The sequence below is a fragment of the Dreissena polymorpha genome, chromosome 5 (assembly GCF_020536995.1).
Source record: "Dreissena polymorpha isolate Duluth1 chromosome 5, UMN_Dpol_1.0, whole genome shotgun sequence".
NCBI lineage: Eukaryota > Metazoa > Mollusca > Bivalvia > Myida > Dreissenidae > Dreissena > Dreissena polymorpha.
The window spans coordinates 56,701,122-56,717,302 of NC_068359.1; the positions used below are offsets into that span (position 1 = coordinate 56,701,122).

General features: G+C 36.3%; 1 protein-coding gene across 3 annotated transcripts in view; it reads left to right on the forward strand.

Moving 5' to 3' along the window:
• The first annotated feature begins 12,789 nt into the window (after positions 1–12,789).
• LOC127830974 (uncharacterized) overlaps positions 12,790–16,181 on the forward strand; it is a 357,196-nt gene continuing 353,804 nt past the window's right edge. For 2 of the 3 annotated variants that reach the window (XM_052355923.1, XM_052355925.1), the window contains exon 1: positions 12,791–12,908. The gene's annotated coding sequence lies outside the window, so the exon portion shown is untranslated. Of the gene's footprint in view, positions 12,909–16,181 lie in introns of all 3 variants that reach the window. The other variant, XM_052355926.1, reaches the window with a different exon arrangement.

The window sequence follows — 16,181 nt, forward strand, 5'->3', positions numbered from 1 at the left end:
CGTTGCCGCTTGGTGTTTTGGGTAAAGGACCCGAGAAATCAATATGGACTATTTCAATTGGGCATCCAGCTTGATACTCAGTAAGTGGAACCCTTCCATAGCTCTGGGTGTTCTTATTCTTGTTGCAAACATCACATGCCAGAACATATCTTTCAATGTCTTTGGATAAACTCTACAAGTAGAACTTCTCCTTTAACATCGCTTTTGTTCTAGCAACACCCTGATGGCCAAAAGAAGGAATATCATGATGAAGCTGCATTGCAACTTCCCTCAGACTGCCTGAAAATACCAACAGTTGGATACGAGAATTTTTAGTGATCTTAAAAAGAACATTGCCCACAAGTTGAAACGTCTCGTTGTTGATCCAATAACTTTTCGCTTCTTGACTTGCTATTAATAGCTCCCCTTCCACAGGATCTGTCTTGGTCTTTAACCATCTCAGAACAAACCTCATGGTTTCATCTTCTTCTTTAGCTTAGTCAGCTCTGGGAAGGTTAATCCCCAGCATTTATGTAGCTCCATCGGGTGATCTTCTGGTACACTAACTGTACAGGCACAGTTTCTTTGCATATGGAATCCGGATGTTCACTAGGTCCTTTTACACTTACTGAGTAGATCTCACCCAAAATAGGCTCTCGGGACCCAGAATGCCCCGACGTTGAGACTATCATGTTAACGGGATTATGAAACCACCCCGATGTATCTTCTTTCCTGTTCCCACCTGGATCCCAAACAGCTCTTAACAGCCTTAAACTTCCTGTTCATCAGTCAACATGTCGGAGAAAACTGCATTCTCCTGCTCCTCTACAGTTGCATCTTCCTCTGTAGTCAGCACACACTTCTTTGCCTTGATATCTTCAGCTTCTGTTGCTGCTTGCTAAAGAAACTGCGTAATATATCCCCTCAATGAACTGGCCCACTGCTGACCTGCCTTGGAACAATAGGGATATCCTTCACAGGGTAAATCCTTGACCTTCAACCCGGGTAAATATGGAGAACAACGCAACATGCCGTCTGGAAGCCGAGAGAATGCATCCGCATTTCCATGTAGAACACCAGCTCTATGCTGGACACTCATGTGAAACTGTGACAACTCTTCCATCCATCTGGCAACCTGCCCTTGTGGATCCCTAAACCGCAACAACCAGGCAAGACTCGAATGGTAAGTTCGGACGGTAAATACCCTACATAATAGGTAGTATTTGAACTGTCGGGTAAACCTCCCAATTGTCAATAGTTCCTTGCGATTCGTACAATACTTTTTCTGCTCAGGTGTTAGGGAAAAACTGCTTTAAGCGATCACTTTTTCCTCTCCTCCTTGACCCTGGCTGAGTACGCCTCCAATTCCTACATCTGATGCGTCGGTGTCCATTCGGAAGTGACAACACAGGAGATTGAACCAAAGCTCTTTTCAAGGCTTCAAACTTTTCCTGTTGCTCTAATCCCTATTTAGAGCTGTTTTTTCCAGTGAGGCAGTATAATGGTGTAGCAAGGTCTGAAAACCATTTCACAAATGATCTGTGATAGTTGGCTAATCCTAGAAAGCTTTCCACATCTTTGGAACAGGTGGGCGCTGGCCAATTTCCACAACTTCTGTATCTTTACTGGGCATCTTCACCGTGTTGCCGCTCACGATTCTTCCTAGGAATTCAACTTCGTCCTGGAAAAAGATGCATCTCTACGGTTTTAACTTCAGACCATGCCTCCGGAACCTTTATTAAGCAGTTCTTAAGTTATTCAAATGCTCCGTAAAAGATTTTACCATGACCAATATGTCATCTTGAAATGCAAGGACTGATTTCCGAGTGAGACCTCTCAACACCAGATTGACGACTCTTGAACACGTTGCGGGGGCATTCGTCAAACCAAAACCCATCCGGACATGTTGAAAGAGGCCATACTTGGTTATGAAAGCTGTCTTTTTTTCTTTTATCATAAAGTAGCAGTCCTCTGCTGGTCTTCGTCCTTTATCTTTATTTGCCAGTTCGCTGAATAAGCATCTAATTTGGAGAACCATATATTTCTGGATAATGTGTCCAAGCAATCTTATTAGGTGTCCAAACAACATATCATTATACCCCCATAAACGAAGTTTATGGGGGGTATATAGGAGTGAGCTTGTCTGTCGGTCAGTCTGTCGGTCTGTCTGTGTCTGTCCGCTCTCTATTTCAAGTTGATTTCATCCGATCTTTACCAAACTTGGTCAGATGTTGTATCTAGATGATGTCTAAGTCATGTTCGAATATGGGTCGTGCCGGGTCAAAAACTAGGTCACGGGGTCACTTAGTGCGTTTTAAACATTTAGCATGGTGTCCGCCCTCTAATTCAAGTAGTTTTCATCAGAACTTCACTAAACTTGGTCAGAAAGTGTATGTAAATGATGTGTATATCAAGTTTGAATATGGGCCATGCCGGGTGAAAAACTAGGTCACGGGGTCACTTAGTGCGTTTTAAACATTGAGCATGATGCGGCATGTTGGAGTATTAGTCACGTTTGTGACAAAGCTCTAGTTACCTATTGCTGCCACATAAACCCGTTGTTTAGAAGTTTGAAGTCCTAAATTCATGGAAATAGGCTTTATGATGAATCCCTTCATAGTTAAATCTTTATCTGCCAATTTTATTTCAACACCTTGAACTTTGGATGGTTTTCTTTGCATTTTTTAATAAATGTTTGTAGATATTATTGTGATTTCTGCGCCCGAGTCCAATTGTGCCATAATTGGAATGTTGCCAACCTTGATTTTAACTGATGAAGAACCTACGCGAACTATATGTTTGTTTGGATTTTTTTGTTCATATGAAATATTATGGGAAATTGGTAGGCTTGAATTGCTGTCTTTGTTGGTATTGAAATGTTCCCTATTTCTATCGTCAGAGTTACTTGGAATATCCGGATTGGGCATTGAACTTGTTGTTGTTGTGTTGGTGGGATTTGACAGAACCCCACTTGACCCAGGAATTATGAGAAGCTGCCTCCGTCGTGTGGGATTCGTGAGAACCCTATTTGACCCTGGAATTTTGGGAAGCTGCCTCCGACGTATGGGATTGGACAGAACCCCAGTGGACCTAATTTCTGCAATTTGTGGAGTTCCAGCACCTGAAGACGTTGATATTTATTCATAGAGGTTGCATAAGCCCAACAATACTGCTTACAGGATGCCTGGCTCTTTGCCTCTTGTCTCTTGGAGTTTAAATAAGTGTTGGTTGCTCCTCGATTTGGCTCCTTTTCATTCTGATTGGAAACCAATTGCTTAAATTGTCTGCACTTTCTGTTCATATGTCCTTTTTTCCGGCAAAAGAACATATGCCACTAAATGCCTTGCTTGGTGAGGACCTCTCCCTTAACGGTGAAGGCTTCGGTAACTTTTCTATCTGCGCTTATAAACTGTTTAGCAATTTTTTAAACGATGCCAGTTTATCTTCGTTACTAATACTGAAAAGATTGACTGATCTGCCCCTTGGTACCTTGTTGCCATCCACCGCCTGGGGAATGTACTGGTGGTATCGTACCAGGTCGATAGCTTCTTTAATGGACTTTGGTCGTTGAAGACAGGCATGTTTCCCGGCTTCTTTGTCCATACATCCAGGGCAGAATTTCGATACAATGTCCTCTCTTTTGTATTGTTCTGAAAGATTTTGAAATGCAGGTGTGGCTAGAGTAAGTACTCTATCTGCCCATTATTCTATAGATTCCTGCTGACATTGAATGGCTTGGTGGAATTTTAACTTGCTCAGTTCCGGTAACTCTTTGGTCCCAAACCTTCCTTCCATCTTCAGCATGATGTATGTATAGGGCAGCCATTTCCTGATGCTGGTTTCGATGGTGAGGTAGTCCAAAGCCTTTCCCTCCAGACACCAAATTAAATAGTCTCTGCACTCACTATCTGACGAGCGATTGACAGCATGGTAACTTTCAAACTTTTGTATGAAAGACAGCCAGTTGGTGGAACCATCATATCTCAGATTCTTTGGTTGGTGTCTTGGCATACCTCTTTTTGGTGAACAGTCATATACTATTTCCCCTCTTGATCTTGAACGATTCCGGGCATGATCTGTATCCTCAGTGTAGGTTGTGATATACCTGTTACATTCCTGTCTTTTACTGCTTTGATAAGTAGGTTCACCCGGGACAGGTTCTTGATGTCGGTGATATCTGGTCTCATCGGGATAATTCATACCCGTTCATCCTACTGCATTGCATGTAACCTCTTTTTCTGTTCATGTTGATGAAGTAGGTTATTATCACTCTCGGGATAATCAATACCCCGTTGACCCTGGTAGAAGGTAGACGGCTTCATTTCCGGTTGATCACGCCTTTGATAATAAGCGCGCTCAGGATAATCAATAACCTTTTGACTTGCGCGGATGGAAGATGACATATTTCAATGTTTATGCAATTCCATTTTCTTATTATCAGCCTCATCGGGATACTCCAAGAAGGTCAAAATTATAATGATCTAACGATATAACTTTGATGAACAAAATATAACACTGATGACACTGAATATTACCTGAAAATGAAAAATGTACAAACAGCTAAAGTTGGCCTTACGTTCGGAAAAATTAACCCATTTTGTTCATAAAATGATATCAATCCTGCCATAATTAAATCTAAATGTAAACAAACAAGATAACTCCCATTGATGCCAAACAAAGAATTGTACAAAGTAAACAAAGAAATTACCTCCCCTTACTAAATTCCGATGTCAAATTTAGCAGAAAATTTACTATAAACCCCCACCCCAATTGCAAACGAATACAAAAATGCAAAAATTTAGGTATTTTGAAACAATTAATGCATCAATTAACTGAACCAATGCAATCTAATGCAATCTAATGGGTTTATTGCAAATTTACCGTGAAAATGTAGCTGTTTTCGGATAATAAATACCCGGACAACCTTTGTTTGATCTTACCACTGAAGAACATTTCTGGAATAACTTCCCCGGTTGTTTCACCTTCTCAGTGCAGACGCGTTCAGGACCTGATGCCTTGAATCCCCGATCTCAAAGGCCTGTCGTCGTCGTAGTATGTCCTTCGGGGTATACCAAAACCCCAGTTGAACATTTCTTATTGCCCTTGCAGTAAAGACGTCCTCGGAAAATGAATCCCTGCTCTTTTCCCCACTGGATGGCCCGCTGAATACGACCTCCTATCCAGAACGCACAAGTCATTCCTCCTTGTTTTTCCCTCCAAAATTTGAATTTTTTTTCGAGACGAAGTTTCTAATTTATCCTAAATTTATCACGTCTTTTAACTGAATATTTTATGCCTCGTCGCCAATGAAGTGTTTCTACTAAATACCACAACTCAAGTCCTTTGTACGTTACTAATAATAAGATTTATTCTGGTTTAAATACTATGAAATTAAATCAATGTTATGGCTTCGTCTCGTGATCATCTACTATTCATCATTGTTCGCGCAGTTATCGAGCACACTTCCGGTTTAGTCTAGATCACGTCTCGTTTCCCCAGGTATCGTCTAACGACGTTTCACAACATGTCTCTTTAAGATTGTTGACCACAATTACCAATAAGCACAATTCGACTTTTATTGATATTCAGTAATCAGTACCTTAAAAAAATGCATTGTTAAATTATGCTGAATTATTTCTCCATGTCAATATATTGCATGGGATTATCTTCATTTATAATGTATGTTATTATTCTTTTTGGCATGCCTGCTAAAACACAGGCTGTTATTATAGTTGCAATAATTCAACAGCGCTGTATATTGTCCAAAGGTGCAAAATTTGATCACCACTGCATGGACTAAGATGCACTGATACTGCAAAAATTTATCAACGTTTACCTTTCTAAAGCACAAACTTAGCGAATGGTACCATTTAATCAAGAAATAATAATTTATTTACTTTGTTATTCTGTCTTTCGCTCTATCAGCCATATTGGACACTTTCATTATTTTACCAACTTAAAGTTTGACTATCGGTTTGGTCGCAGTACACCAATCGTTTGCACATCGTGATGTAGCCTAAGTGGATAACGATGTCGAACAGTCGCGAATATTTACACTGTTCCGAATTTCAAAAATAAAAATGTCAGTGTGTTGAAACATTGTCGTGTTTTTTATGTTGCATGCAGTCTGTAGACTGCCATTTAGTTACATTTAATGTATGTTAGAAGTTTTTTCATCGCTTTCCTTAATAATAATAAACGACGTCTGTTTAGTGATGCGCACGATATCTCGGCACCGATCTGCAATTGTGTTTATAAAGGGGTGCATGGGAGTACGTTTATATGGACTAGCTGTTATCATTTATTAGACATCTATCGCATTACACCATTGTACATGTATGACTCTAATGGAGCACATGTTATTCACAATAACAATTCCTTAGAACATTAATACAAATTAACATTCTGTTGTATTGTGAAATAGACTATAAATTACATATTAGTTTACTCGTTCCAGATTAAACTTCCTAGTGGTAACATGTGTTAACATATTAAGTTAAGTCTCATTTTCGTTCACATTTATAAAGTATTTAACACAATAATTCAACAACAAAAACACTTTTTATTATACAGTAGTCTGTACAACACTAGTTTAACCTGAAAAGATGATAGTCAGTTCTTGTTTTTGATGTTTTTATTTGGGTCTGCTGTTGTGTATTATAAGAGTTCCAAGTAAATATGTCTAGGGGCATTTACCCACAAAATGCTCAAGTCAAGCATAAAATACAAACAACAAGATTGTTCAAAAGCAAGTCTTTTTTTATCTTTGTGCAGCCTTGGCTCCCTCATTTTGTGAAACAATGAGTCGCAAACTTTTCAAAATTGTGAACAAAATAAGTGTCCAATTGTTACAAATTGTAATAAAATGAGTAGCAAACGTTTTTAAATTGTAAAATTTAAAGTCTCGACAATCTTTAAGTTGCGAAAAGTTTATTTGCAAAATTCTCAATTTTGTGAAACACGGCCAATCTCTAAGCAGGAATAAAATCATTGAGAGGAATTAAATGCGCTGTATTTATTAGGCCTAAATTAAAATTAAGTTTGATTGCCCTTTACCGACCGACCCACTTTTTACCCCCCGACCCAAATTTTTTTTATTGCGATTTCTGAAAACGTATTTTTTTTATTTTCGTATTCGCCGATCATAAAAGAGCCGACTGCAATATTTATTCGTGCACGTTATCCCTGTCCATTCTTATCGCCCCTGACCGATCTAGGCCGCTGCCATGGTTGAAATTTCATATGCCCCTATAGGTTACAATATACTAAATCTTTGGGATCGCAATGCTATACTCTTTAAAAACCTGAACATCATTTATAAGAAGACACAATTTTCTGTGTGGGCACTTGCCATGACTTTATTTAAGAATGTTTCTTTGTGCATGTGGTAGGGAAAACATTGATGTTTAACATAAATTCACTCATTTGCTTGAAGTTTAAAGACTACATGAGACTTTGACAGATGGCGGGAAACCCTCATCCACTGGTACGTACCCGGTAAATTGATGGCTGTAAAACAGTGACCGCTGATTCGCATCGAGTTCTTTCTTGCAAAACGCATGACCCCCCTTTTTTTATTATTTAAATCATTGCGGCTTGAAATGCTCTTTAAGAAAAGGTATGGTTATGGGGGTCTCTATGCGCAAAAGTTTGACTTTATTTTTTGTTGAAGTTATTGCTTTTACATTGAGTTTGTGTAGGAAATCTTTTGGTATATTGTAACCTATAGACAATCCCAGAATCCATAAATTGACCGCCGACATATTGGCTATTACGTCACCCGCTACTGAAAATGGTACTGAAGAATTCGGCAGATTACAACGTTATCATAGTGTACACCCGCTTTATTCCAATAAACAGTACTTAAAGACCGAGGATGGCTTTTTTATTGAATAGTACATATCTTTTTTGTCTAAACAGTTACCATTTCGTTATTAATATTTCCCTTGTAAGTGTCATTTTAAAGGTAATATACACATCTATAGCCGAAATGAAGTTTGTGATTCTAAAATTGGTCCGGAAATATTTATTAGCGGAACTCTGTAAGATTTCAGGTATAGTTTTTTTAAATTAAAATTATGTATCTAGTTAAGTCTAAAACTAAAGTGGTATTTAGCAATCTTTTATTAAAAAATCGCTCTCAAGCTAATACAAAAATATCTAGCCGGAAATGAATTTTGTGATTTTAAATGAACAAGTACCAGAGTTATTCGTTTGCAAAACTGTGTAAGATGTCAGGACATGTCATACTTTTTTTATTGAAAAGGACATATCAGCTTTTGTCGATAACTTTCTTATTTTTTTATTTAAATAACGTTTTACATGTAAAATCAAAGTTTATTGCCTGAAATAAACGTTGTTTGTGCTGTTCTTAATATCTACTTAACTGATTTAATTATTTATTAAATTTTCTTTATAACATCTTAATTCTCGATTGAAATGTTCAACATGAAAAATAATGAGCCTTAAATAAACTTAAATAGTTCCAATTGTGTTCTCTAGATTTCTCTTAACGTATATCTTTATTACATATTCATGCCAGGGACCTACACAAATAAGTCCATGTCCATGCTGTGTTAATATGTGTGGAAATATGTTTAAAAGTACGCCGGAGTATGGCCGGGTGCCTTTAAGCGTATTCTCCGTACCCGGGGTACATGGTACTTCAATACTTCAGAGTACCCGAGGTACTTTTAAGTAGTACCTGAGCCTACAATTACCAATTAAGCAAAAATGTTGGCAGATGAAAGCTGGATTATCTAGGGGTTATAGAGCACATAAGTACAAAGTTTTCGTATAGTTAGTCCAAAAGAAGGTTTCACTAACATAGCCAAACATGATGGTAGGTAGGTCGACTCAACATTAGTTTTGTTTTCTAAATTTTTCTTTTACGATTGATTACCCTTAATAAGAATATGCCATGACATGCAGAAATCGTCCCACTCTGTATTTAACATTATATTTATATGGTTTTGGTCAATTTGAAGTCAGTTAAGTAAAGTTGATCGATTATTTTTTTTATGTTATAGTTATTTTAGTGAATATGATCGAAAACTAATATTGCAATACCGAAAATCAGGGTGTGGTTCGCACAAACACGAAGGGACGTTAGTGCAATTGGGTTGGTGAAAACAAACAACTTTTGTACGCCTTTTTTGTAAATTAGGCAAGTCCGAGGATCTGACTGTCAGCAATATCTGACATTAGACAATTCTTGGTGGTTTTTAGATAATGTTATATGGGTATTCGTTATATTCACGGACATGCGAACATCGGCTTTAACTACGGGCGGCCAAGATCTACGCTTTCCGCTCTAATGTCTCCTAAGGTTTCGTGCTCTCATTTGCGGATTGGGTATCGCATATCCAGACTGCGCAAATGCGCAGGCAGGTCTGAAGCTACGCTGGTCGCATATGGCATAAGACCAATTTTCGCATGACGCGAGTCTATTAAGTTAATTTGATTCATTAATTATTGTAAACTCTTACTTGAATGCATTTCCAGTGAATAATTTATAAAAAGGTAATAATGTGTACGTCAAGTAATTTCTAATATTTTTTTAATGAATGTGTGAATTTACAAATTAACCATGTATATTACTGAGTATAATGATAAATGTTCTGACCATCATTTCGTTGTCGTTCGCGGTGGGTTAAGTACGATTTATTAAAACATGTGTATACCAACTTATAGTAATTTGCAATATGAACACTTCTTGTTGGCAGGAAAACGTTTTTGAATAACGATATAAACACTCAGCATCGTGCAGTTTATCCGTCTGCAAACTATTTTAAAACCAAACTAAAAAAACACCATTCGTGGAAAAAGAACAGTGAGTCAGTGAGTCATGAATTAAGGACAATAATGTTGTTATTGCAAGCGACGGTTTCCGTTTTTTAGTGGCCGCCGCATACAACGGATATGATAAATCTGTATATATTAAAGAGGCTTGTTTACTGATTTTTGACCTGGTTTGAAGTTTGTAATTAAATGCTTTAAATTGATAAATGTAAACATCGGAACTAAAGAACTCCAGTATAAAACAAAAATCCTTACCTGGACCCGAACCACTGACACTTGGAGTAAACGTCTAGCGCTTTAACCACTCCTTCATCCATGCTGATATAGTTCATGGCATATTTTATGCTTTGTATAAGCATTACTCGTAATGTCACACAATATAACGATATCAATTCAACTTTCCAAATTATTCAATCGTATCGCGTTTGTAACTCTTTATAAATTTCAGGTTTTTAAATCGCCAAAAGATGCATATAATGGATATTTAAGGGCATCATAAATGTTCAGTACGAGAGGTGCCCAATTTCATGACGAACAAAACAAAAATATGAATAATTTATAATCTAAATACATTTTTTTTGCAACAAATGCTCAATATGAGATTAATGGCAATTGTAAATTATCCTGCAACGCATTGGCTAAGATTTCAACGTCTAGTTGATGGTTGTTTGTTCCAATTTGCGCCATTTGTCCTTCAGAGCTCTTTTTAGACCAGAAAGTTAGTTTACGTGTAGAAAACAGTCTTTAAAATTGTGGCTAGATGCACTGTCCTGGTGGAAAGTCATGACGTGTTTATCCTCCGGAAAGATTCTCGGTACATCCTTTCGTATAAATTGTTGCAGAACATTATTGATATAGTTTTCTGAGTTTGCCTTAGTCCCTTTGGGAATTATTCTGATCACTGATTTACCTCTGGACGATAAAGCAGCACACGCCATGAAGCCACGGGCAAACGCATCACGTTTTACAAACTTCAGTTTATCGCCAACGTTTTCTCCCATTCTGACATAACATACCCTTCTTCTTCCATAACTTCCACCAAGATAAAACATCGCTCGTCAGATGTAACAAAATCTCTCCACTTGCCACATTTAAGCTTTAGATATATAGCTTGCAAGACCTGGCCCTGCGCTTCCGAATCTGTGCCATGTTGAGCTGATGAGCCTTGAACTTCTTCCGTAGTTTTGCTTTCACAACATGCCTAATGATGTAGTATACTCTTCCCTTGGACATTCCTGTGTCCAATACTTTTTTTCTCTGGGTCGGCGGATTGATTTTAGAGATTCACCGACGAATTTTGCATACGACGTCAGGCGTGACCTTATATGGACGTCTACTTGAAGTTGAATGTGTAGCACCACCAGGCGTTGTTCTGCGCTATACAGTAGCGTCATGTCGAATATTCCGAATACTTCCCAAAGAAATAGCATGGTCCATCATTTCAGTTCATTTGAATGCTTCTGTAACTGCATTTGCATCTCAAAAGGCCTAAAACAATGCCCTTCACAGCTTCACTTATTTTCTTATGAGGCATGTTGAATAATATTGACAAATTGCATGTTCATTGAAGTATAGTATTTAACACATCTGCTAACACAACAATGGTTCGAGAAAACCGTGGATGTACTTGAAAAAACACGGATTCCTTTTGTTCATTTTGAAGGCAACTCTCGTATTACTGTTTTATTTATAAAAAAAACTACAACGAACATTTCCAAATCTGAAACATTTTATGTTTCTTTTTTTTTAATTTATCAAAACGTGAACAGGTCCCTTTAAAATGGTCCGGAGTCCAAACAGATGTTTCTTCATGTACAAACTATTTATTTTTACTTACAAATATTTTTGCTGAGGCCCTTACACCGCTAACAAAGTATCCGCACTTATTTCTATTTACACGAAAATGTATATGTTTGACTATAACTTTTGTCGTACTGAACAGTTCAATATGAATGTATTTACCACAATTTAATCTCGCAAATGACATAAGAACACTCAGCAAATACGTAATTGCGGGATCTATAGCTTGCAGCATTTAATTTTTTGGGATGATTTGGATATATTTCTTGGACCCGACGAGCAGTATGGAAACACACATGTTTTAAATTGCTTTCATTTTAACGAAGTATATGTTTCTTAAATTGTCCATCGTTTACTTACTTCCGCAAGTCATTTGGTTAAGTTAGAAATGTTTGTTTTTTAATTCTTCACCATTTCGAGAACAGGGCCGGGGTCTTTCAGATTGGGAAAAGTCGCGTCGTTTTTTTTTTACTTAAATTGTGAAATTGGTGTTGTATTCGTTTGCTTACAAATTTTGATAACCAAGTGAATGAAAAGTTTGAAGCACTCACAGCAAAATGTTTCAATGTAATGTGATATCTTAGAACCCGTATAAAATATCTAGCATATACTTTCATTTGAATCGGCTTTTTAAGTTCTTTACATTCTATAAATTATCCTTATACCCAGTATTCATTACATGAAAATTACTGCACTCTCGAACACAGACCCACACAAACCCATAGGTAGATATCAATTTCATTTTGTGCAAAAAGCTAATGTACACTAAACAGCACCCGCTTTTAAACACATATTTTACAATAAAGACAAATAGAATGAACATTATGATGAATGTGCAAATATTTGTTTAACATTATAACTTGAAAACCTGTAATCACAAATTAATTATGTTAAAATCTATTCAAACACATACTAAATTACAGGCATTTAAACACACACGAAGGGTACCGCACAAGCTAATCTGGGACGACACTTCACGCACATTCAATAAAACCGTTTCATAGAGCGCGGTTTCTACACATGTACGGGCCGCTTTATAGCAATCCCAATTGTTTTCAAGTATCAATTGTCATTTCAACTAAGACTAAGGGCGTAGATGGAACAACGGCCGGAACGCACAAGGCTGTATTGATTATTTCGCTTACAGCCCACTTGTTATTAGGATCTTTGACTAGGAAGTCTTAAACATTTCACCAATCCCAACCGTCAAAGTGGTGTACTTTCGAAGTGAACGTTGGACAAGTTTAGTCATCTTGCAGTAGGTTAAGTGCAGAGGAGTGATTTTGGTTGGCGAACGGTGACAAGCTTCTATCATCGACGAGAAAAAAGTATGTTCTTTAAATATATTGTGCTTAGTTAAGAGGAATATGTTCATAAACGAATATGTGCATACACCGCTCTTAATTGTATATGGACTTAATGTTGTATTGCATGCGTTCGCTCATTAAATGACTATTTTTACGTGAATATCCGACCTCGTGGAGTAGTCTTCTGTTTAAAAATGGTGTCTGCACAACAATTATTGTTTTAAAGGTTGATTCATGTGCGACCGTTTTTCAAATCTGGTTGTTGTAATTAGGCGTTCAATATTGCGAGATATGATTTTAAACCACATGTATATGGGAAGTGTTAGGAGTCATTATCAACAGCTGTGAATGACATATACTGTAGTCAATATTTTGGAATAATAGGAGGTGCGCAGTTATGCAAGACATGTCATGCATGGTTTCATATCACATATGGTTTAAAAATAAATTTAATAACTTTTTTCAGTAAAAAGAAATTAATTTACGAGTTTTTAAAATTGTTTTGCACAGGAAATAGAAGAGATTTTTGCTTCCTGTCAAAACAATCAAAATCATGAAAATGGCGGACAGTGTTAATCTTCAATGAAGGTCAACATGTAAACTTCTGTTCAATTGTGAATACGATCTAAACAAATTAAAAGCACAGCATCTCTTGTGCTTTGAACATTTTGTTTTTATTATTTTTTAACGGAAGATTTCAGTTTGAAATCAATAACAGTTTTCAAATGAAGTAAATATTTGCACATGTTAATCTACTTTCGCTTTTAACCTGAAGTTAGAACTTAGATGAAAAATTTAAACGATTTATTTTGTTTAAATTTGGTTGTCACAGTCAGTCAAATGATTTTTATAGCTTCTTAAACGGTTTGCTTTACTGTTCATTCATTCATTCATTCAAGTGAAAACTGATTTTAATTAGTTTTATACTTACTGCAAACCGAAGAAACCAAAACCCATGCATGATAGTTGATACAATTACATTGGCATATCATAATTTATAAATATCTTGTTACAATAAGTGGTATTGATGTTTTCCTTATTGTAGATATTTTATTTACATTCACAGCAATTAACATCATTTATTTAACACATATTTGATGAAATAACACACAAACATGCATTTGATATTAATATATGCAAGAAAACAGCAAACAAGATATGGTTAAGCTTAATAGGACTTCTTACAACAGTGCTTTAATACCAGTGTTATAAATATTCAAAGACTATTAGTGTATTAAAAATATAATTTCTAAAATAAAATATAATAATTTTCCTACCTACCTACCCTCCTGTAAAATCTAGGGTCGGTAAAGGGCAAACCAACAATATTTTAATTGTGGCCTTAGCTATAAACCTCTTACAAATGCCAGTCAATTTTCGAATTATATTTATAGACATTCATAATTATTACTGTATACAGTAGGGCTAGTGAAAATTTCATATGTTTCTATAATTGAACAAGATAAGTATTGATGCAAAGCATAAAAGGGCGTCGGGAATTTCAGTGTAAAAGGCACTCAATGAAGTTACATGGAACGATTTTTTTCTACTGTAAATATAATATATTTGCCGATTATTTAAAACAAAATGGAAAAAGATACTGGTATAACCATTATCTATAATTTTGTGTTATAACCCCAAAATAACCATTATTTATGATGTTGTGTTATAACTCCCAAATAACCATTATCTATGATTGTGTTGTAACCCCCAAATATTTCATAGTTCATTTTATTTACATTGGTTTCCTTTTTACTGGCATCCATGTGCAGTTTTCATTATAGGAACATAACTGTGTAGGTTTTAAAAAATCTACTTCATCTTGTAAGCGTTATTTCATATTTTTCACAACTTCAAGGTGAGATGATTCTGAACTTATTCTTACGTTGCGCATTTACGATAGGGATTGAGTACTCATTGATATGAAAACACTGTAAAAGTTTGAAAAAAAATTAATGAAAACTGTAAATTGCATAAAGAAGCTGCATTTCACAATACTTTGAAATTCAGTAAAAGATCATAATAGATTTATTGCTCCGATATTCATCATTTTCAATAGGGTTCGAGTAATACTGATATAAAAACACTTAACAAGTTTGGAAAGATTCAGTGGAACTAGTGGAAATTGTTTATTTTGTCAAATTTAACAGAAAAAATTCTGGACGTATTGTCCCGATGTTTCTCATTTTTAAAGAGGTAAAAATGCTCATTGATATGAAGACACTGTAAGTTTGGAAAGAATCTGATGAAAAATGTTGACATAATCACCTAACCAAGCAGATTTTTACTTTTACTTTTAAATTCAAAGAGACATAATTCTGGACTTATGGTCCGATATTGATCATATAGAGAGTTTGGGTTGGGTCCTCATTGATAAAAAAACCTGTGCAAGTTTGGGAACAATCGGATGAAAATTTTGGACTTCGAACAACGATTTCAAAATTTCTCAAATTCTATGGACGTAAAGGTCGGATAATGCTAAAGGGCCCATACCACCTGGATAGATATACGTGTGGCGCTTCGCGCTCTTTATGTGGTTCTTAAAAAAAACTCAGAGGAGTGCTTGACTCTAGGGAAACGGGTTGCTGGGACACAGCTCCTCCTTGATAAGCGGCTGCTTCCTTTATCGCAACTCATTGTTACAATCAATAATACGTGTCGCGCTTCGCGCTCTATATGTGGTAGGGATATTACTTAGGGTCTATGATAGACAACCATAAAAATACATTGATAATAGATGTATTGTTTGCATTTATTTGTTAATATAAAAAACACGTGTATTTTTTTTATAAGATATTTAAGTGAGTTGTCACCACGCGGAATCCATTAATTTTAATAAAAATGTCCAATTGTAGTAAAATGGATTTTAAAATGTCTACATAAAATAAAGCTTTATTACATTTATTAACCTGACTAAAAAAAAATGTCAGCCGCCGAACTGTTCCTTTCGTTCCGGAACTCGGGATTGAACCGGGGGCCTTTAGATGATTGTTGCGTAAACAACTTCAGTCTAACGCTCTCCCAACTGAGCTATATCGGCTGACATCATTTATGTACTGCTATTTGGTGAAGTCGTGTATAGCGATCGTTATTATATGTCTATTAATAAACTAATACATTGTACGTTTTCGTACCACTACGCCTTCCAATAAACTTGCTTGCGCGATAGTTCGTCAAATATCGTACTACATTGATTCTCCACTAAATACTAGTAAGCAAATTGGAAACCACAAAATAAATATTTTTTGATTATGTTTTGTTTTTATACAAAACCAGAAAGTTTCTCGTATATGC